Consider the following 24647-nt stretch of genomic DNA (forward strand, 5'->3'; position numbering starts at 1 on the left):
TGTTGAGAATCCCTTCAGGATATACTTTTGAACTTCCTCTGTAAATGTGGAAAGAACTTCAAAGTTCTGTTAGTAATTTATGTATAGCATGATGGACTGGGGTCAGTTCACAACTGAATTCCCAAGGCAAGAAGATTAGATGATGGAAAAGACAATTTAATATAAAATGCCTCCTTGCTCAAAAGTTCACACAGAGGCAGGTCCTGCATGCCTTGTTCACGCAGGCAGTCCTCTTTGAAATCAGAGCCCTTATTGCCTTGTGGTTTTTATAGTCATTCACACCAAAGTGGATAAATGTTAAAGATGCCAGACCTCTAACCTAGCAGCAATTTATCACAGTGCACTCGCTGAACCTCTGATCAGACATGGTTCAACAGAGACAGTTTCCAGTTATAATGAGACAGTAGTTAGTGTAAGAGCAGCCCCAAAGCTAAGTTTGCCAGATGCCTGTGCAGCGTAACTACTGAAACATACTCTGTCTCTAGATCTGGGGTGATGTAGCAGCTGATGCACCACAGGGAGCACCTCCCACACCAGGCTCTATTTATCCATGGCACAGATTTACCCCCTGCAAATCTGGCCTGTCCATTCAATCTCTTGCAGCCAAATTGCATGACAGACCACTGAGAAAACAAGACAGAAAGGTTTCCGTAGCAAAAGGTCCTGTTGTTGTCTGAGGCAAGTGCAGAGCAGACCTGCTGGCATGGTGAATTCAGGCTGTCCATAAAGAGAATGCAGTTTGGGCTCTGTAATGCTCTGGTCTGCTGGTCACCCTGGAACCAATCATCAGGCAAGGGTAAGTTTTGCCCATGAATAGATAGTGGCATCTTCAGATTTTGCACTTTAAGACCTAAAAACAGTCATTTTGTAAGGCATATTTGTGGATAAAACTTGATACAGCATGTCATAGCTGATTTACCTGGCTCCAACTGCTATCCTGATGAAAATGTACTGTATGACATACACAGGTGTGCTGTCCTCTGCAACCACCTTCAGCTTCATCAGAAACATTTTTGGAGCTATACTAAAATTTTGATGAAATTTTTAATTACATTCCTAAAAGTATATTAAGATACCTAAATTGACTTGACAGAACTGAAAACCAGGCCAACTATTTAAAGTGTTAAATAAAATATTCAGAGAGAACACCTTCAAAACTGTAACCTGTTTCTTGTTTCCTACCTTCTGTTTTTAAGTATCCCTCCCACCAATATTTTTTGACTCCTTTTCTACCTTTATGTTTGTAGAATACCTAGCCAGTATTAACAGAAAAGGAGTCTACTCTGGAGCAGTACAAAAATTTTAATATCAGTCATATGTAAGATGTTTGCCCTGGGATAAGAACTATGTACAAATTTTAACGCTGGCCCACACAAGCCGTTGAATTGGCTGAGTACAATGCAAGATACTACAGATGTAGGCAAAGAGGCATATACATATACTTGCCTATACACAGTGGCTGTAATACGTTTGAAAATTTTGGATAAAGAGTCTGATTTTGTCTAGAAGAATATCCTGTTACTAGTCATTTTCTTGAATTATCAAGATGATCATCAATGATGATTTTCTAACAATAATCACAGAATCATAGAATCATTAGGGTTGGAAAAGACCACGGTAAAAACATAGTGATTTAGTTATATAAAACTCGGATTTAATGCTGTAAATATTTATTTCTCTGTGTCATAATAGGCAGATAGGTAAGAGCATGTTAGTCTCTCATGCCATAATACAAGCCATGGAAATACTAACAGGCAAAAGAACTTTAAAGAGAGAATTATTAAAACTCATCCATAAATTTCATGTCTTCTATGGGCTTAAGACCTATCCTCTTAGATTTACATAGCTTTCTCTGATCTGCACTGTTTCTAACTGGAAGTGTCTCCAGCTTATTATTCAAAAAGATATTTGTGTGGAGTATAGAATGGGAAGAACAATTAGAAAACAGCTGCTGTTTAGCATTTGCTATAAAACTTCAAGATTCCTAGTAGGTGTTCTTTAGAAAAAGTCAATTAGTAATTTAGAGCAGAACAGAGCTCATCACAATTTCTGTCCTCAGTAGCACCAGGGGAGTTCTCCTTTGATTAGAATACTTGCAGTGGGGGCTTCCTTTGTATCTTTCATAATGGAGTTTACGTTAGAAAGGCACTTATTTAAAACACTACAAAACTCAGAGTGCCAATAGACAGTACTGTGTCTCTCATCTTTATCTCAAATGACACAGATAAAGTCTGTTGTTAAATTAGTCAGTGAGGAGGGAAGATAATCCCTAGCAGAGTGCCTGTTAGGCAGATCAAGGATGAAAGGATGTCTAAACACAGAGCTCACCTATGTAATTAATTATGCTCATGCAGAAGCAAGAAACCACCAGCGCAGTCCCTCAAGCCCAGAGTATTGATCTGTAGGAAACAAACTATATCCCATCTGGCAATCATCCAGGGATGATTCTTAGCGTCTTAGCTGGGCATCCAGGGGACCTGAAAAGCACAGTGAATATATACTGAATATATCCACAGACACTGCAGAGAGCAGTCCCCACTGGTGCCACCAGCACTGAATTCGTTTGGATTGCAAGCACTAGGACAGGTGCAATGGGCTGCCACTTGCTTTCAGATGAGATATGTTTGAAGGCACTTGCCATCCCCTATGTATTCCTCATACTTTATCAGGAGAAATCTAAGAATAAAACTGATTACACACTGTTGCTTGAGCAGCAGAGCAGAGTAATGCAACAACATGAAGGCTGACCTATATGGGCACTTTCTTAAGTGAACAATCAAGATTTGTAGGCAAAAGATACTAGGCACACTGTGCTCCAAATTAGAGGCTGATAGAAAACAATACTAATTACAATCAATATATTAATCAAAATATTATAATATATATATTTTGATTTATATATTTATATTTTATATATATTTATATATTTGATTATATAATATATAATCAAAATATTAATCACCTAAGAGGGCTGCTTCCATACGTGTTAAAGACTACAGATTGTTTCATTTGTACTGATACAAGTACAGCCAGAGATGCTCTTCTAATTTTTGCTTTAAACAAAAAATGTGTTTAAATATGTGCAAAGGTATGATATATTACACCTCCTCCATGATCTAACACAGCGACAGTATGCACTCATGTTCAGAATATTTGTATTATCATACATCACAAGCTATTTCTGATTTTAAGATACTCAAATTCATCACAGTTGATCTCACCAAACTATTCTTGACTACAAGCTGTGATTTAAATCTTCCCACAGTTTCCTTTTGCAGCTTTATCAAGCTCATAAAACAGCAACACAGAATAGGACTGAGAGGCCTAGTGCAAAGCTGATAGATTGCCCTGAAATTAAGGACACATGTTGTAGAGAAGACTCACCACCACGCTGGTTGCCTGTCCCAGGTGCCAGACACAGCAAGGATGTCTCTGCTGGTGCCCTCAGAAGAGATGGCTGTGCTCAGCACTGTGGGTAATGACCAGGCTCTTCCACAAATGCCTTACATCACCTCAGTGGTCTTTTGCACTGTTAGTTGTAAAGCCATGATACCACATATGGCTCCTAGATGGGATCCAACGAGTCATCTTAAGCTAGTGCCTTTTATTCATCATAGGAAAGACAACAGAGGCTTACTTTTGGTGCTTATCTTCTTTGAGGTGCTTAATGTCCCACTGAAGCTATTTCAATCTTTTTCACTTTCCTGTTCAACACATCATGTAAAGCTGTAAGAGAAAATCATTAACTGACTTGGTATGCAATTAAATAACAGCTTTAATAAAATAGAGAGTGTTTAATTCCCAGCAGTTGTTACAGTGAATGTGGCATGAATTTTGAGTTGTTGAATTTTTATTATTATAGATATGATATTGAAACAATAATTTGCTGTTGAATTTTGGGAGAGTGCTGGTATAACTATTATATTTGCAAATAAATTTATTTCTTACCACATTTAAAAGATACATTGAATAAGGTGTAGCCTATGGACTTTTAATTTGTTAGCTGTGCATACGTAAGTAGGAATATAACTGAAATGAAACATCTAAATAGCAAAGTTGTTCTTTTATTTATTTACAAGGCACTACTTATTTGTGCCTCGGATTTCATTTGCAAAGATATAATGGGGCAAATATAAATACTGACTGCCAGCTCTTCAGAAGATTGTTTGATATGAATGTATAATGTAAGGATTTAGCAATATCTGTCCATAGGATCTTTAAGGCACAATGAACCTTGGATGTTTTCTTTTGTTTGTAGCCTGAAGCTCCAACATTTTAAATGCTTAATTAGCAGCAATCAGGCATCAGTACAGCTCCAATCTAATTGAGGGGATGGGACAGCTCTCCAGTTTGGCAGCCACTGCCAAAAGCAGGAGAATGTGCTTCTCTAATACTCAGCAATTCATCTTTTTCTTCTATCAGAATTTTCATTGAAAATTGGACAAGTATTATCAGCTGAATAAAGTAACAGTTTGATACTTTGAGGAACTGGGAATTAACTAGTAGTCTTTATAAAATTATGTCATAGAAAACACTTAATATATTGTTCCTAACCATGTAACACTTTGGAAATGTTTCCATGCCACAGCACAAAATTGTTTTGCATGACTTAACTCCTGAAGATTAAAAAGAACCATGTTAACCATACTTCAGAAACGAATGAATATAGACTTTAGGAAAACAAGCTTGCCATGTTTTTTGATCTTCTCAGATTTAGGTTGCTTTCTAGTATCTCAACAATATTTTCCCCAGACAACATATAATTTTGCTTGTGAAGGAAATAAAAAGTCAAATTAGAAGTATGAATGGAAGGGATTATGTTTTCAGCTGCGTATCTTCTGATGTTTTTATATGCATTGCATTATTTCCATAGTTGGAGAAAGAGAATGCAGTAGCAGGAAACATAGATTTAATGAGAAGTGTCTGCATTGTGAAGAAAATTCACCAGTACTTCATCTTGATGAGGTGTAATTTCTTCATTTGTCATAGCTACTGGACACAAAGGCTAATACTGGTAGAAGAAGCTGAAAAAATGCATCCATTTTCAGGTAGAAATAGTCACCACTGAAGCAAACCAGTGAGTTCTACAACCATAAAAAAACAGCATGAGTCTGAATCCCCTTGGACTGTAAAGTGCTATAAATTTATCTCCAATAACATAGCATGTTCAAAAAATGCTAGCCACATTATTCCAAAAATGTGTTTTCTTCCTCTGCTAAAATAAATGTTTTGTTGTTATTTTTTTTCTTTCATTGTTCTTCCATTCAGAAACCCCATAATAATTTACCTGTTGGAAAATATTTTAGTAAACTACTGTTGGGGGCTAAGGTAATTGCAGATTTCTTTCAAAACAAAATGTAAAACAGGAGATTTAAAGGGAATTACAAAGCAGGCTTTTAGTAATTTACAAACTTTACATGGCTCTGCCCAGAAAATAAAACTGTCATTTAGATTTTTGTACCAGTCATCAGTTCTAAACACACTAGAAGTGCTTCAAGAGAGTGTCTTCATTTAACTGACCATTATAAAAATTTATGGCAGCAGTGTCACATGTGAGATTTCCACTGATTAAGAAAGTTTTATGGCAGCATAACTAGAGAAAAATGGAACTGTATAAGCTGTAATCATAAATGTTGTCAGGACTGACGATCTTTTCAAGACTACTGGTTAAGTAAAATACCATTTTTCGTACAGACTACTATTCTATACCAAAGCCCTATGACTCTCACTCAACACCCAACACATACAGTTGTCAACTTGTGGTATTATTGCCCTGGCTAAAATTCTTCTTTCCTTTCTCTGTTCTGATTTTTTTTTTTTTTTTCCACCACAGGAGGTGGTGGTGGTGGATAGATTTGCTTTGAATGATGGAAGAATCTTAGTAAACTTCCCCCACTGGAAAATGAAAAGAAAATAAAAAATCTGAAAAACATTGACTATTCCACCCTGTAATTCTTCCAAGTGCAGTTATGACAGGACTTTGTCTCCCTTTTTGTTTAAAACCAACCACACAAAGTAAAATCTGCCATGAAACAATCCAGAAGTACCTAACGGTGGTCTCAGGTTTAGAAAATATGTTATGTTATATAGTTTTATTTATACCATGAAGTGTTTGGGTTGCAAACAATCAATGCAGAGAAAGTATTTCTGGTAAATATCTCTAGCAAATTGTATAATTCTACTATAAAATATTATTTGTTTCACATCATTTTGTGCTGTGTTCATGATGCATCTCACAGCTGCTTGTACTTCATTATGTCATTTTCAGATTTTGCTGCTGTATATTGATGTGTGATTTGATATTAAGTACTGTAAAATAGGAGGCTGTAAAGTAAATTACATGAATATCAAATAAGAAGTAAGACATTAAAAAACACATTTATTGCCTCATCATGTGCTATGATATCCCAAAGAAGTACACCCAGCCTTGATGCTTGTCCTGCTTACTTTTCAGCATGCCTCTAAGCAAATTTCTATTAACACAAGTTTTTTCAGTAACCAAATGTTAATTACTTCTCAGCCACCTGTGAAACTGCCTTTTTTTCTTAAATGCATCACATTAAAATTACATTAAGGCAGATGTACTAGCTCTTAAAGTTACAACAATGCCCATGTTGAAGTATGGGCAGGACATAAAGCCCATCATTAAAAAAAAAAAAAAAAAAGCTTTCAGAAATAAGATCACAATTCACTTTACCCAAGTACAAAATGTAGAAAGATTCTTAACCCAGTTTTTGAGCCTCTCTTTGTCCAACATAAACTAATCCTCTGAAATGAGAAAGCCTTGTAGTAGTACTGTCATTCAGCTTGCTGCATAGACTCAGTAGTCCAAACATGTCACCAATTGCCCCAGCACCTTGCTCCAAAGGAATCCCACCTAGAAACATGCTCAATTAAGGAGCTTAGATGAGTGAACCAGCACCTATTCCATATTTATGTGGGGTTACACTATCACCTCTTGTCATACAATGAATGTAACTAGTAGGGCATCCTGGCTTCTGCAACTTTTTGCCTCAAGCACAATACATTCAGGAGAACACAAGGAGCAATGTAGCCTGCTTTATGGCTATCACAACCTGGATAACTTTTCAAATCAATTTGCAAGTTGATTAAAAAAAATAAGTTGTGTACAATAATCAGTTCTTTGAAGGGTTTGAATTCATATGAAAAATATATGAAGAACAAACTGAGAGTGAACATAAGCAAAGAAACTGCTTGCTGAGTGAAAACATTATCTTTGAATTAGCTCAAGATGGCTATGACTTTAATTTCATCTGTGACCTCTTTGTTTAATTTCCATTGCTCTGAAAGTGAGACAATGTAATTTTCTCATAATTTGGTTATTTAAGACCAACGTGTGACTTACTTCAGTGTCCACACAAGAAGGTAAGTAGTAATAAAAACTTGCTTTTAGTACATCTTAGATACAGAAATTACTGGGAGAGTGTTGCAAAGACGAACAATTTTGGAAGAATGATGGCTCCACCAGCAAGATGGCCAAAAAGATCCCCTATTCATACCGGAATGTAGTTAGTCATGATTGCCTTGAACTTACACGGAAATAAGGAGAGCTATGACTTTCTGCAACAAAGCTCCCTCCCACAAAAATTCATAGTCACCTAAGATTTGGCTTAAGCTTTTAGAAATTTATGAAGATGACAACATGCTGTAACAGACCTAGAGGTAAAGAGAGAAATAAAAATAAGCATTTTTATAAAGGTCAATTCTTCACAATAGATATATATATAATTGTATTTTTATGTTAGAATGCTGCATCTAACTTTCTCAGCAAAGTTTTGTAAGATCCCTCAGACTCCTCCTTTCTGTCATGCTCATACTTCAGAATGAAAGATTTTTTTTTTTGATTTTTTTTTTTTTTGGAAGCTAAGTGAAAGAAGAGAGAGAAATTGTTTACAGACTAGGTGAAGGAAAAAGAGTGTAAGAAATGCCTACCAAGTATACCCCAAGCTGTAGGCTATTTGTGCTTGAAGGCAACTTAACTATTTTTGTCCTTTCTGGGAGGCTCCATCTCACAAATGCATTCAGAGCATACGACCAAGTAGCCAAAAGGCTAAAATGTGTTTCTGTCTTTTTCTATTTAGAAGCAACAAACACAGCAAGAGCCAACTTTAGAAGCCAAGTACTTATCTAAAACAATGAACAATGTGGTAAACAAAGCAGTCCTTGAAGAGGTGGAAGAGAATTGTGTCCAGATGTTCCAAAGCGCACACAAATGTAACACTGGATTTTTCTCTCCAAGAGCTGTCTCCAATGTTTTGCTGGAGTTTATACAAAGAATAAATAAATACAAGTTTTGTTACACTTGAGCAAGTAAAGTTGTACAAGATGGGAAATTAAGCACATGAAAGAAGTTTTATTCAAGAGCTGAAATTTCTGTTCAGCTTGCCTTTCTTGCATCTTTGTTTCCTTCTTATTCCCCAGCTCAGATATGGTGAAAAGTTGCTCAGATGGGCAGACAAGAATTGCTTAGACACACAGCACAGATTGAAATGGCAAACTGCCACATTCTTCAGCACAGAGGCCAATTACTATAATCCTACCAGGCCTAAACTGAACATTAGGCCAGTTTATAGGATAACAAAAGAGGGGCGAAACCAAAATCTTTTTGTCCACTAAGCTTACGTGTTGCACTAAGAGCTAGGAGCTATCTTGCAAAGGACCGAAGGTCTTTGTCCTTTACACAAAGCTCACCCATCTGGAGCCCTCTTGAGAGACACCTCGTGATTCAGTGGTGACTCACAGGCTTGCTCTCTTTGAATTCACCTCTGCTGTGTCTCCCATACCAGCTCTCACTTCCTCAACCCCTCTTTAAATAAGCCACAACAGTATAATTTTTATCCTGATGCTATTAAAAGAGCCAACATAGGTAGCCCTGGCCAATCTAGCTGATGTTGTTACCACAGAAGACTATTTTTCTCCAAATCCCTATCTTCAAGGCTAACTTACATGAGGACTAGTAAATGAATCCCAAATGAAAGTCTAAGCCAACGGCTTCATTTCTCCTTTCCAACAGGAGGGGGGCAGCAATGAGTTTCAATAAATCCATAGCTCTGAGGTCAAAATTCATTAGTTTTAGTGATAACTCAAACAGCACTATAACTTAAAGCTCCATTCCTTACCCAGGGCTGCAATAAAAGAGAGAAATTGTCATATTATGAAGGTCTGCAACACCTTTTTCAAATATTTCTCTGCCAAGAATAAAAGACTACTAGAAAAGGTGTAAAAGTGATATGTACATGGGACTGCAATGTCTGATACAGTGCAGATTGCTGAAACTGATGTTGTTTTCTGGAAGACGGCTTTAAAAAAGCTACAGAAACACTGTGATTGTCTTTGAGTGAGGTGAGTGAACTGAAAAAAATGGTAAGTATTGGTAGACAAGTCTATCTTGGAGATTGTTAGTGCCTACTTAGGCACTATCAAAGATGGCAAATTAAGTTTCTACATTCATTTTCTACAGTAAATGTCATCTCTTAATAGAAAAAAAAGTGTCTGATTCTTTATAGAAAACTTTTCATTGGAATAATTCTGTCCAGTATCTTTTTGAAATTTTCTCCCTGTTTATACTACAAGTGACATTCATATGGAAATAGAATTGGTGTCGTGACAATTACTATGCTTCATCTGTTTGTTCCCCACTTGAAGATGCAGTTATTTCTATACATATCAAATGCATTGTCACCCAGGAACTGGTCCAAAGGTCAGTAATATGCTTTCTATTCATTCTGTGGGCATGAGGTGATAAACACTCTAAGGCTGCAAAGAAAACAAATGTCTCACAAATAGATTTTTTTTAATGTATTTTACCTAGTAGCAATTTTATGAATGATGAAGAAAAATATTTCTTAAATTATAGGCATGATGAATTATTTTTAAATATTTTGTTAAGAAACCCGACCTGATCTTGCAAATTAATGAAGTTTCAAATAAAGTATTGTGTTTCAAACCCTAGAATGCTTAGGGCTAGTTAAGGGTCTCCTTGTAAAAATAAGACAGAGAGAAAATAAATATTTGTATAAAATTTATAAATTATAAAATTATAATTTATATATATATATATATAAAGCTTATAAAAATAAAAGAGGCAGAGAAAAAAGTGAAAAAGAAAGAGTGGAATAAAAGATATGCAAGTTGGAAAATAAAATTTAAGCTCACCTTACTGAAAACTTGCTTTAAGACAAATTTGAAAGATGATGTGATGACGTGTTGCAACAACTCAAAAATCAAAATGAATTCTGGCAAGTGGGGCACGAGGCAACTAAGAACAGGTTCACTGGATATAATCTACTGCTAGACAAATTCAGTTGGGAAATACATGCAGTTTCCTATTAGGGAGAATGTTCAAAGTAGTCCTTTGCTAAACAGAGACTCATGATTGCTGATCATCTTCAAGATGAAATCAATTGTCTTACTAAAATATATTCCTGATCCAGCTTTTGGTGTAAATTCTTTGACCTATGGTGGGTGAAAGAAGGGCTGGGAAGGATCTGAAGTGATTCTTTCAGTCTCAGAATTCATAAATTGAGGTCCTTCCATTCCTCTTCCTTCATAGATCTATATAAGAAAATAATTGCTTGGATTGACATTAGTACAGTCATAATGTTTGCAGCTTTGAATAAAAACAATGATTAAACTCTGATTTGAGGCCTCAGGTCTTCTGCTAGTCACTCTTTTCACTTAAAAGTTTATTTTCCCCCTCATTGCCTCCTTGAGTACTCCTACTCTACTCTATCAGCGATACACAATGGCTAGAGGCTGCAGGCTGAGAAATAGATCATTCTCTACAAAAATCCTGCCCAGTAGTCACTGCTAAGACACACAGTATCAGACAGAGTTTTGGTCAGGAAGAACAGATCCTCCAATGAAACTAAGGGAGATATGGGGAATATTCTTTGTATGCAGATGGAAGAACTGTTGAATATATATTACCTGGGAGAACCTCTTACACTGTAGACATCTCAGGTAATGACAAATTTATGTCTTTGTTGATGGCATATATTTTAAAGCTAGTTTGAATGCTGGCCTAAAGTCTTCAGTCTGAGTGTGACGCAGCCTGTAACACTGAAAAGTTGGGTTAAAGGATCAGATGCACCTTCATGGTCATGATTTCTGTGAAACACTTGTCTTCACTTGATCTGCTATCTCCTTTTCTCCAATATTTTGCTCCTTCTTTATTTAAGCATTTAAAAATTTCAACCTATCTGTGAACCCTAGCGCTGAATAGAACTCTGCTAGGGAGTCTTTAAATCCACAGAAGCTAAATGGAAATAAGCACACATTTCGTTCCACATTCTTGTAGGCTATTACTTTCCAGAGACAACTAACCCACACTGTAGCTTAGAAACAGCTACTTTTAACAAACCTGAGCCCAGGACTGTCACCCTTCTTTACAGCGAGTAGCAAAACCATGAGTTAACACAGTTCACAGTCCATAAATTACAGAAATGATCTATGAGACCTCACTGATAATGAGCACAGCATTCCTTGTAACGGGTTCTCAAACTGTAACTGCTTTGCAACCATCTTGTGTCCCTCCAACATAAATCACATTATAATACAATTGCCCGTGCAGCAGTATTGACTCTTTTCTCAATCTTGAAGGGATAAAAAGAAGAAAAAATAATAATTCTATTCTTTTACAGAACTTTTTAAACCAAAGCAGACTTAGTTGCAGCATTCTTGGCAACCCTTGCATTATATGAGCTGAAAATAATCCTGCAGTTATTGATTTCCCTACGAAGAGATAGCACTACAATACCAACACAGTTCTGCTGAGTATTGGAGCCTGCTTGTTCTGTGTATTGTTTATGGATAGCTGCCATTTATTTACTGAATGATTAGCCAAATAAGTGAAGCTGTTCTAGGTCCTCCAGCCTTTCAAACCAAAAGCGGTGGTTCTGTTCTTGTGGATCTTCTCTCTGTATAGTCTTGGACTGCAACAATACAAACCCTTTCTATGTGATATTATGTAGTGAGAATTATTTTTTTCTTTACACGGGAATCAGAGTATATCCATACCATGCCTGTACATACTCATTAAGTCAAAGAAGTCCTCAAAAAGGCAAATGCTGCATCTGTTGTCAACTGCATGATTCCCTTAACTTGTCTCTTTTCATTACTTTGCTGAGGATGAAAAATAACTCCGAATGGCAAGATGGATGAGGTGATACAGTGCTTGTAGATGCTTATGTTCCAGAAATTGAAGCTGACATTTTATTCTCCACTATGCTAACCATAAAACATTATTGTTTATCCTAACTGCAGTCCAATGTCAGGCAGCAACACCTTTGGCTGCTGGGTAACAACCTTGAACATTTATGCAGAGGTAGGGAAAAAAAAAGTAATGGTGTTTGGGAACTAATTTGACAGCCTAAAATCAAGCAGCATTCTGGGAAAGGAGCAGATAGTCAAAGTGACACCTTTGATGTGGTCAGCTCGTGCACATCAGTGTCTCAGTCTAAAGTCAGTCATTTTGGTTCTATCTGAATCTGTTCTGATAAATAAATAATAAATCAATAGTCAATGTATGAGTCAATAATTAACTAGTACCCAAACACCTCATTAGTTCCTCCTCTCTTGCATTATGAGAAACAGTGAGATATTTTTTCCCCTTTTCCATAAATGCCATAATTTTGTAGACTCAAATACCCTTCTTTATTTTTTATTTTTTTTCCCCCAGGCTGATAAGCCTTGTGCAATTTATCTTCTGCATATAGAGAATCTATCCCAAACACTGACAATTCTCTGCTTGGTGATAACATTAAGTTTGGGAAATCTAGATTTGAGTCTTTTCTTTTATAAGAGAAAGCCAGTAGTGGAATGCCATAACTTTTGTTTCTTAAATGAATATATCAATAATTTGTTTCTGAATTAAATGATAGATATGTGCATGTTCTTTACAAATTCATTCCAAGCCAAACCAGGTCTCACCCACATTTAAGTGTTAGTCATCACTTAGGCATGAGCTGTGGCACGCAGCATTTTAACACCTTCAGATTTGGGTTATGGAGCAGACAGGCAGCAGAGAGCTGGTGTTAGACAGCAGAAGACTGGGCAACTGGAGATTTCAATACAGGCTAAATCTGTCTTTTCTAATGATGTGTGCTGTCCTTGGCTAATGGGTCACTCTTTGACTAAACAGATAGGATCTCAGCAGTTCTGTCTCCATAAAAAAAAAAAAAAAGAGACAAAAGGAATAAAGATTAAAAAAAAGCATGTCTAAAGGTGGCAAAATGACACTATTCAGCACATACTCGCAAAATCACATCCAGGCAAATTAAGTGGGACACGACTTGGAATTATTCATATTGTACAACTACAGGCAGACGAGTAGTGGCTGAAAGAGATTATCATTAACTTATTTGTACTTATTAATTCCTCAAAATTCAAAACTCACTCAGATTTTGTCCATACAAAGGAAAACAAAATGCAGTGTTTACATATTCCTGCAGAGAACTTGAAGAGTAGCAGATATGGGCACTGAAAAGATGTGCTTCTCTCTGAGCTCCAGCATCACAGCAAACATACAAACGCTGACATCGTGAATGTATGTGTGGTCAGCTTAGCTTTAAAACTCCACTTCTGCTGCACCAAAGAGAATCATAGGAAAGCTGATGCTGGAGCTCTGGAGGGCATCTAGTCCAATCTCTGAACACAAAATGAGGAACTCAGCAGATAATCAGTTTGCTCAGGATCTTACCAGGCCACATTTTGAAAATCCTTTAAGAAGGAGATTCCAGTTTCTTGGGCAAGCTGTTCCAGTGTTTCACTCTCTCATACCTCCCAGCACTTCTGTGAAATGATGTTCATACCTACAATTCAGAAATAAGTTTACATGAAAAATAGTTAGGCATTTCATTTGTGCCTACAAGTATTTTGATCTCAGCCACAACATGGCCACAACATTATAAATTATACATAAAGCAGTTACAGTAACGCAGTAAGAATAGGAAGCCAGTTATGAAGAAACATTTTTGTCACATACTTTAATTCTGCATCATATCTTAAGGATCAGATTTCTAACAGAAGAGGATGCTTACTCTCTGCCATTCCTTTTTGATCTGTTGCCTAAAGCACTGCATATGCAGTAGTAGAATAATCCTATAGGCTCCACATATATAACTGCTTTCCTGATATGTTTCTGAAATACACTAATAGAGTCTGTTTAGAGAAGCTGGAATTTGCTATAAAGGCTTTTGAGTCTCTGCTTGACAATTAATATTCTGAAGACTATCACCATTATGAATAGAATAAAATGCATGCTTATTCCTAGATGCAAGGGTTTGTGCCTAAACTGTCCTTTTTGCATGGCAGCTCCTAATTGCAGAAAGCAGGACACCAAATTGACTGGCATTATTTAGACACTGTGCCGTTCTCTGAGATGAAGATACTAGAATTGGTCCTTATGTCTTTGTTTAGTTTTACTCTATTTCCAAAATTGACTATAAAACTCCTTCTAGCATTTTAGTTTTCATTAACTGGTTTTTGAACATTTGCACGTTGTCTGTTCCAGTATAACAGCAAATTGTTATAATGGCAGGGTTACAAATACTGGGGAATAAAAATAACCCTTGCTATCAGGACCAAATATTTGTGTATTATTTATAACATAACAAGGCTAAACAGCCTTATTACAGGTTTGCAAATACATCACGTACCCCATATTCAGAAAAATCACTTGCTCCAAAGACCTTATTTATTAAGTCTAGAACATTAAATCAAGAACTAAAATTTAAGACCAAATTTAGCAGAGTTTGCTTTTTAAAAGCTCAATTCAATACCCATTACCATTCCAAAACAGTATTTTTTTTCCTCTTCATATTTATTGACATGGTATTTTTTTTTTACCCTATCTTACCATTGCAGACCTGTAATTATTTTCTCATAATTACCATATATTTCTTGAGCCCTAATCTTGAACTACAATCCCATTACGTCAGACTTTCTAGTAATATTCAACAGATGGTCACACAGGTACTCATTGCTGACTAGTTTTGGTCCACAGAGTTGACATAGCACCAATTTAATTCTGATGACAAGACTTCACAGGACTGAACAAGAAGTCCATCCCCTACTGCCAAATCCATTATTTTCAAAGCTCTTTATAATGCCCTTAGATGCTGTAATGAAGATGTGGATCTGGACTGGGGAGTCTGAGTTTCTCATAAGTCCAGAGACTTTTTCCTGATGTTAACCAATAGCAAGTTACAACAACCCTTTATCCTCCATATCTATTTTCACATGGTGGCTCAGCCCCACAGTTGTCCTTACTCACATCTGTTTTGAGATACGAGGACAGATCATTACATACTGCTCAAATCACCTTTCTCCTCTGAATCTTAGTATGAAGGATGATCCAGCTTGGAGACCAGATCAAAGTTGGGAGCTCACTTGTTATGTACTTATTCATATTTATTATGAAAATAAATGTGCTCACAGGCATTTCCCAAATTTCAATGAATGCCCATCATGATTTCCCAAAGTGGCCTTCACTTCATGACACTTAAACTCTTTTGGCTGGAGGGCTCCCTCTTTCTGTCAGTGTCTCTCACTTTCAGCCTTGCTTGGAGCACTGACACCGATACACTCATACTATCACATATTAAACAAATTTATGATTGAATGGAATTAGTGTTTAGGAGCAAAGAAAGTAAAAGCAATAAAACAAAATTTAAAAACAATACAATGCAATACTCTGGATTGAGTATCGTTGGCATGTAGGTATTATCTGTACAGTTAACCTTTTACAATGTAACAGAATTGAGAACAGATGAAGTATGTGGGTTTTCAAAGCATGCTTTTGGAAATTCGCATTGTTGCTTCAGAGACATAACTTTGGTCATCTCCTTGGAAGTTCGCACAATATCCCATGATCATTAGAGGCTGTGATTTACTTTAGTGGTGGAGAAAAGCTAATGATTTCACATTGCACTATGGTACAGGGAACCTTCAGGAACTGGTGTAATAACCAAGATAAGGGGTTTGTTATTTCTGTTACTTACATTTCTATTAATACTTACATCAGTGCTTAAATGGGTATTTATTTGATACTGAATATCTTTCACTGAAATGAACAGGAAAAAGAGGTGCTTTAGTTGAAAGGAGGACGGACTAATTTGAAAATGTTGGGCCTTTAGTCATTATTGTGGAGGGATATGAACTGCATTCATTAAAACGGGGTGCTGTTAATACATTTTAATACATAAATCTGGAAGTGGGTTGGCCCTGAGAGCTGCAGCAGGTCTGAGGAGGGTTTTTACATATAAAGAAAAGAACTGACAATAAAAGGAGTGACAATATTACTTAATACAGCATACAGCATGAGATCTTTCTTTAGAAAACTAAAGACAAAAGCTTTCTTCTTTACAGCATATATGCCCCTAGATTTAGAAATACCTGCATTTCAAACATTATCAAAGAAAGCAAGCATCGGTAATCAGATAATGTAGTTTGATTATAGTGAAAATATGGCAAGAGAGAAAAGTACAGAAACAATTGCTAAGAATATGAAAGACAAAAAAGGGTAACTTTCAGAAATAATCCTTATTGTATATGAAAACTGAATAATCTGAGCCTATCTTGTATGAAATGAAGGCTAAAATTGAAAGCTTATTGCAGATCCACTTACAAGGTATTCTCTTCTTGATTTAGCATTGTGTGGTGCTATTAGGAGAGTTGCAAAGGAAAACCTCTTTCAAAAGTTCATCCTGAAGGTGAGCATGAAGTTTCAAGTGGACAAACTCACATTTTCATCTAGACTGAAGAGATAACTGAGTGTTACATCAGAAGCCATTGGAGACCTAACTGAGATGAAAAAGGGGACAAGCCTCTGTGCTGGTACACATCACGGGGTGTAGAGCTGGTGCTGTAGGTAGAGCTGTAGTTGGATGCAGAGCAGCTTTTCCTGCACAGAATGAAGCTTTAAAACCTTTCTAATGTATGGGGAGGGGAACCACAGGAGTGCACAAAATTAAGAAGAAAGAAAAAGGGAAGAGCTGAAAGTACAGCAAAGGAGGCCGTAATTCAAAGGGATGTGGTATCCAGATGAGCAATTTTGCTGTCATTGGCAGAAAAGGGAGGAAAGCACCGAAGGGAAGGAGGGAGATTCCAATTAGCATGTTGGTTTTGACAAAACAGTCTAGCATCTTAAAGAATATGTTCCTCTCTAAGTAATTTTATTTTAATTTTTTTTTTCACAGCTTCAGAACTGAAAAGAAAGTGTGGAGGAAAATAAAATACCACTTTGGTAAAGACAGGAATAGGAAACAACAGATGAAACAAAACAGCTATTCCATATGCTGCATTCAGGTTTAAATCTTTTAGAAATAATCAATAGTTATTTTAACAGCCTCCGTAACTGCTAATCACATACCTTAAAGAATTCCAGTAACGATGCTGATAGTAATTGCAGTAGCACTGCAGACAGACATAATGGAGGGGGTGTCTTTACTGATTCTATTGTAATGCAAAGTAACACCTGCCATTGCTGTTCAGCAGAATCAATCCCATCGGAGACTCTTTGTTCCTCTTAGCAGAACATTATATAGTCATAATCATTTTACAAACACTAAATATCAAAGCATATTATTAAAAAAATACCAGCATTGGCAAAACTATTCCAGATGAAGTCCAGAAAGGACAAAATAGTAGCATCCAACTGCCAGCATATTACAAGATCAAGTCATTCCATCTTGGATCATTTTAATGTTTTGATTATTTAATTACATGGTAATTGTTGATGACAAGAATTATTGTGTTCCTCCAAATTTGGCAGTAATATTACTGTGACTTTTTAAATAATCCTAAACAGTTATTTTGCTAGTAGATGCTTCGGAATACATGCAAACCCGAGTTGCATGGTAGTAGGATGGCCCAATTGTTGCTCTTCGGAACATGCAAGAAAAACTACACAACCATTACTTTTTCACCTTTTCGTAGCCCTGCTGACAATGTAGCCAGTATAAATATTTCTGCTCAGTTGTTATTCAGTTTTCACTTTCCCTCTAAAACAGTCTGGAAGTGTATTATCAGTTGAAGGCAAAAGAAGAATGAGAATTTCTTGTTGTTAAGGTTATAAGAATCAAGGTGCCCCAAGGGTCACGACCAAGTTTCATGGTCAAATTGGAATCTATGGAGAATAACATGAAAGCTGGAGAAAAAGACTTCTCAAGAGAGGAGCCATTCAAGCAAAATTCACTCAGCTAGATACAAGAAATCACCCAATTAATTTAATCTTCTCAAGTTCTTTTTTAATTTTGTTTGCAACCTCTTGGTTGTTGTTTTTTTGTTGGTGGTGTTGGGTTGTGTTTGGGTTTTTTTTGGTACAAATATTAGATCTGGCAATATCTGCAAGGATCTGCTCCTCTGGCACACTGCTGACCACTGGGTGTTTACCTGTGTCAGGAAGAGGTGATGCAAACATCTTGACAAAAGCACCAAGACTGAAGACCTATGCAGGCTCCGGCACTTCTGTTCAGGAGCTGCGATACACCCCAGGTACAGCAGACCAGCTTCCTGTTCTGCACATACTTTTGTTGTCCCACAAGATGTCTATTATTCAATGCTCCTGCAAACTGCACTTCACAGTTCTACATACGGTCTCAGAGGGAAGTGATATTGACTGTTCACTGCTGTAAACAGACATACGGCAAAGAAAGGAACTTGCAAAGACAATAAAGAGCCAAGTTGTGAGTTCCTTCTTCTGGGAAAAAGACTACATGGAAATCTGCATCTATAAAAAGTGTTCTAGTTTCATGATATATTACTTTCCAGAGAAGTAAATACATAAAGGTGCTGAGCAATACTTGCATTAAAACCAGCTAAACACATGGGTTTGTTTGGAAAGTATGTGCAAATATGTAGATTCTTAGGAAAAAAAGAAAGAAAAAATACAGTATCTGGGACTACCCAGAATAAAATTAATCTGCTATCCAAAAAGAACTGACCAAAATAATTGAATGCCATAGCTTTTCCTAATTTAAGATACTTCATAGTGAAAAGTCTATATTCAAGCTACAGCAAAAGAAATCATACTTGAAAATGGCAGCCTTTTTTCTAACATTTTTAAAGATGAAAGCATAGTTCAGTGAGGAGAACCCAAGCAGACTGCAAGCATAGGTCATTACTTATATACTCAGCCCTGAAATTTTGCATCTCATGAATCCATTCACAGACCATAGTTCTGAAAAATGCTGCCAGTGGGAAACATGGAGAGGGGCCAAGCCAGCAAAAGTTGAAGGAAGCCCACTTCCAGAAAGCTAGTTTGTGAAATTTGTGGGCTGCCCCATTCAGGTTACGCCTCTGTCCATCAATCAGCCTGCTCTCCACGTAATCACAGCAGTCGGTTGTATACTCCCATTCCTTTCCTTAGCCAATTATTCTTTCTATTTTCTTAAGAAATCTGTTCATGTCTATGTTCCCCGGTTGAAACCTACCTCTCCCTGCACAGAAAGTGGGAAGGCAACCCAAGCAGGCCAAACAGGTGCACAGGAGCATTGCTCTGGACAGACTTTGGTATTACACATTATATACCTACACCATATTTTGTAACAGTTGATACAGTGAATCATAAAGCCTTTGCAAGGCTGCTCTCACCAGGATTTGGAGTTGTATTGCTGTTCTTTCTCTACAGAAAACTTTGCCATTTTCTCAAAGCTATATTTTTATTTTTAAGTTCTACAATTGTATTTCACATTTGATAAAGAAATATGTAGTTGAAATTTAGCTAATGAAAGAAAAACTGATATAAAATACTGTCAGAGGGTAAAAGGTCCCCACTCTGCCTGACAGCAAAGAGAGGCTGTACTTAGCATCAATTTCAAAATGTTTCTAAAAGAAATCATTTAATTTTAAAAAAATGTAAAATACTAACTGCTCTATTTTCATTTGCAGATTTATTTGGAAAAACAACAAAAAAAGAAAACTTAAATTTCTCTATTATTAAAAATAGTCATTGTGTCAATATGCACATTTCCCAAGTGCAGCTGAATGCAAAGCATTCCTTCCCCAGCAGTGCTAAGCTTGACAAAAAGTACGTCCATTAACCCAGTGGCTGAGAATATTTGCAACTTCTTTTGTTCCTGTTGACAGCTTCTTATCAGTTTCTATGTCAGAGATTCTTTGCAAAGTACTGTTTGTTCTGCTCAGTTTTGATTTTGCCTTTAGACTCTAACATTATTGCTTTCCTGACAGCTGATCTCCATTTCCCTTTAAGCACAAGGAACCATCTATTTTCTGTCAGGGAATGATCCTCCACAGCTTGTTACACTTTCCCACTTAGCATCTTCTAATACACACATTGTCATATCAAAATTTTAACTTCTGTATATTTAATTGTGTGCATTTAATTTATTTCTTGACATATTTTTAACCATTACCCTTGACCTAAGATTTGGACATCTTTCATAGAGCGGTGAGCCAGCATGGAGATCTGGCTCACACCCCGATGCAGTGGCCCCATCAGCATTCCCTTTGTACCCGCCACATATTCTGATAAAGCAAAGGGAGGAACTCCCACCCTTCTGTGTACTGGGGCACCCGCCAAGTAGCTTGGCAAGTACACATGATGGTGACTTTTACCCTGCAGACAGGTTAACCGACCTGCAGAGTTGCAGGTGCCACAGGTGAGGCAATCAAAAATGAAAAAAGACAAAAGCAGAACTAGGGATACAAACAAATTTTTGAAACCCAAGTTCACTTTTCTAGCTCCTCACAAACATTTCTCCTTTGCATTTCCCTATATGGGACTGTTCATGGACTCCTGCACAGAGTCTCTAGAAAGGACTCTGAGACAGCAAACATTACTGCTTTGCTGAGCTGATGGAACCATGGGCACAGACAAAGAAGTTATTCTTTACAGGGTGGGAGCACAACAACTGTAATTTGTATTCACAGTGAAACAATACAACATTGGAAATGCTCTCTCAGTAGCACACCAGGCCGTTTGCTGACTCTGGCCTGCTTGTGAATCTCGCTGTGCTTTTTAAAACCACAGCACTGAAGTAAGCGTGCTGCACTTTTACCATCTGGCTCTGTAGCAGGAAGGTCATGTTAGCCCTCTCTGCCTTTCCATCCCAGGATTCCAATTGGAGGTGGCCTGCTGATTTCTTCAACACTCATAATGCCCGTCTTTTGTCGAGCATTTTGTATCCTTGTAATTCTAACTGCATACACACACAAATTGCTATCAAGCCCTTCATGACATTTGCTATCTATCTTTGTCGATAATTTCATCTATGCTATGCTCATGTTGTCCAGTCTTTGCAGCCAAAATAATAAATGACTGATCACAGATCTTTAGTTAATTTTTTTGGCCAATGTTATATAAAGACAGTGATGCTGATGGTTTGTTTAGCAAAATGATACAATTTGTTTATTGCTATTCTTGCTATTTAATAACTTTCTGGTTTTGAAGACATTTCTGCTACCTAGTGTTTCAAACAATTGTTTCATTACACATCTGTTAACGCAAGAATAAGTGTGGAATATTAACATTAACAAATACTTTGAGCTGAAGTTTCCATAGTAACTCTCATCTATTGCCTTGTGTGCTTATGTGCTCTAATTTATGCAATCTTAACATCCTCTGTCTGCTATTTTATCTACTGGCAGCAAGTAAATAAAAAGAGAAAAATTGTTATTTCTATAGTCAGGCACTCCAAAATATGGTAGGAAAGCCAAATACCCATATACGCATATCTTTAGATAAACAGAATTTCTCATTATGATCATACATACTCAATATGCAACATTAAAATAAACTATTTTGCTTAAAGCCAGATTAAGACAATGGTTTCTGTCATTGCTGGCATGAAGTCTTATTGCAGCTGTAGGTCCTTAAAAGGGTAGAGAAATTTCCCGTTATCATCATTCAGCAGAACTGCCATGTAACCCTATAGGGGCCATGCCATGCTTTCTCTTCTTTGCTCTTAAGAACAGGAGGGTAGAGAGGCAAAGGATATGGCTCATGATTCACAAAGAGACACGGGCAAGGCTTCCTGGGGTTTTCAGGCTACTTTTGTATCCAAAGGGCCAGCGAGCTTTCATCCCACATGAGCATCTAAGACTGAAGATTTTTTCTGAGGTTCTGGGAAAAAGCAAACTTATGCAAATGGAAAACTGCAATGGGATTAATCTAATGTTAAGGATCCGCATAGGACAGTGAAGGACCAAGACTTCTAGTATAAGAGAGGAAATGATTTCCACTTGCGCTTACACAGTGACAGTACAGTGGGACTCCAATTCTGATTTTCTGAATTTCCCCACCATAAAAATTGATACGTTTCTACTAATCAGCTAACACTCAACTGACTTACAGGGTAAGTAAGGAATGTCAAAGATCTGCCTATTTAAAAAAAAAAAAAAAAAAACTGCATATCTTATATCTTCAATCAAATGAACCTGACAGAATACTGAATACTGGGTACGTATTCCAAATAATTGAAAGGGAAAATAAACAGAAAACAAAAAAACTACATAAACAAAATTAATAAATCAACATGCTATCTGCATTTCTAAGAGTACTGAAGTGATTTTATACCGAAACAAGTAATATTATTTTTAGATCTTGGAAATGAAAGTCTTTTCACTGGTGTTACCTAATTTATATAGAATCACAGAATCATTAAGGTTGGAGAAGACCTCCAAGATTATCTGCTCCAACCATCCCCCATGTACATTTTTATGTACTTTTAACGTTTTTTAATACAACAATTGCCAGAACAGAGTTGGAGAGACTAAGATTTTTTTCTAGTTACAATTGTGGTAGAAAACCAACAAATGATTAGAAGAGCTATTTAAGAAAAAAGAAAAGCAAAGGCCACAACTATATCATTATAGATGATCATAAATAAGGCTGGGCTTGAAAGTAGAATAAGTAACTCTTGAGAGCAAAGTTCTAGAACAAAATTTTAAAAGAGCTTTTTGTAGCTCTATCTGCTAGTTGCACAACAAGCAGTAATTTCCAACTTTTTTTTTTCAAAATAACTTTAAAGAGTAGCAGAAAAAAAAAGGCAATTTGAAGCATGGGGAGTTAATTTCTTAAACCAAAATTGTTCTCTCCAGCAAACATCTAGAAAAACAAAGAAATAGAATTTGAATTTCCAGAATGCTGTAATAATGGCCAGCACCACTGATTGACCCTGATTTGATGTTCCACCCATTTCTAGTGACTGTAATAAAAAAGAACATATGCCTTTCATATCCAGGAATGCCAGGAGAACATTTTATGATTATTTGGTGCAAAAGGTTCCTCATTAAATGCCCCAGTGAATTAAATTTTGTTGACAATCCAATACATAGTGCATTTCTTTAATGATAGTGTTCTGTGATTGCATTTACAGCCTGCAAAAATGGAAGAAAAAAAAAAAGGAAGTTACAGCATGATGTATATGCCTATACTTCTCTTTCTAGCCTTATTACTATCAATGTACACTTGAACAGCCTGTTCTTTGTTGTAATAAATTGTCTGAATTTTTAAGACTGGATCTACTGAATCTGAATTGTTACACTTATCTTCAGAAAAAAGGGATAAGGGGAACAGCAATAAATTAATTCTGAATGGTATACTCAAGGTCTGCAACAAAGAAGCATGCTCCTTCACACTGTTTTGAATTGCATAGTTGATATACAGCCAAATCTTCTTCAATCAGAAAGATGTTAATTTTGTAGAGGGGCACACAGATGAGCTCATGAGTGAAGAGGTATCAGGCACCATTTTCAATCAAGCACTGATGAGGGCAATCCAGCCCACAAACTTCCTGTTGCAAACTTTCTATTACTTTTTAGACAGTTTTCTGAAAAATGAATATCTCATCGTTGAGGATGTGATTCACAGCAGGTGCATTATTAACAGGGAGGTGCATTTCCAATTCAGTGCATTACAGGCATGATGACACACAAAGTTGTATGCCATTGATGAAGGAAGGCAAAAGTAATGATGCCTAGATAGAGAACATACCTCAGGTGAAGCAAAAGTGCAAAATTTAGCATTAATCCTATAAATCACTTCTGTCAGGCAGTTATGTTCAGGACAGAACCCTAAATGGTAGTTTCAAATTGCTGTTTTTATACCAGACTAATAAACTCATACAAAATGATTTTGAAAAGACTATAGACTAGGAGAACCTTCAGTTAAGCAGATTATCTCTAAATTTTTTTTTGCACATAGAATTGAACGCTACAGAAATAACATTAGATTTTCTTCAAAGAAACAGAATTGTCTGTTAATAGTAAGGGTTAAGCAATGAATCCTTGTGTCTTTGTATTTTTCAAAGTATTTCTTCAGCAAAAGGTTTTGAAAGGGCCTGTTTGGAGAAGCATCTTCTGGCACAAATGACTTCAGCAAAAGAGTTTGTCAAAACAGAAAAGATAGGCATTTCCATAAAGATGCATAGATTTGCTAAGTAAGTAAACACTGAATGTGCAGAGAAACGTTTGTACTAATTTCCCCGTTGTTCAGTTCCAAAATGTCTTAACTTGCATGACAAGGAAGCAAGGAAAACAATATTATTCTCCTCTTTCGCAAATCTGCGGTGTAGGGTGGGGGGGAAGCAAACTATTTTCCCTGTTGCTTTCAAAGGCCATATACCTTTTTGCGTAATACCAATCATTATGTCTGAGACTGCTGA

General features: G+C 36.6%; 1 long non-coding RNA gene across 7 annotated transcripts in view; it reads right to left on the reverse strand.

Moving 5' to 3' along the window:
• LOC137856148 (uncharacterized) overlaps positions 1 to 24647 on the reverse strand; it is a 77909-nt gene that overhangs the window by 19831 nt on the left and 33431 nt on the right. For 4 of the 7 annotated variants that reach the window (XR_011096232.1, XR_011096230.1, XR_011096227.1 and 1 more), the window contains exons 2-4: positions 13721 to 13832; positions 3638 to 3726; positions 3385 to 3529 (exon numbers count right to left, since the gene is read on the reverse strand). This is a non-coding gene — a long non-coding RNA (uncharacterized lncRNA). Of the gene's footprint in view, positions 1 to 3384; positions 3566 to 3637; positions 3727 to 13720; positions 13833 to 24647 lie in introns of all 7 variants that reach the window. The other 3 variants (XR_011096233.1, XR_011096229.1, XR_011096228.1) reach the window with 2 other exon arrangements.

Source organism: Anas acuta, chromosome 4 (genome assembly GCF_963932015.1).
Source record: "Anas acuta chromosome 4, bAnaAcu1.1, whole genome shotgun sequence".
In the NCBI taxonomy this organism is placed as follows: Eukaryota; Metazoa; Chordata; class Aves; order Anseriformes; family Anatidae; genus Anas; species Anas acuta.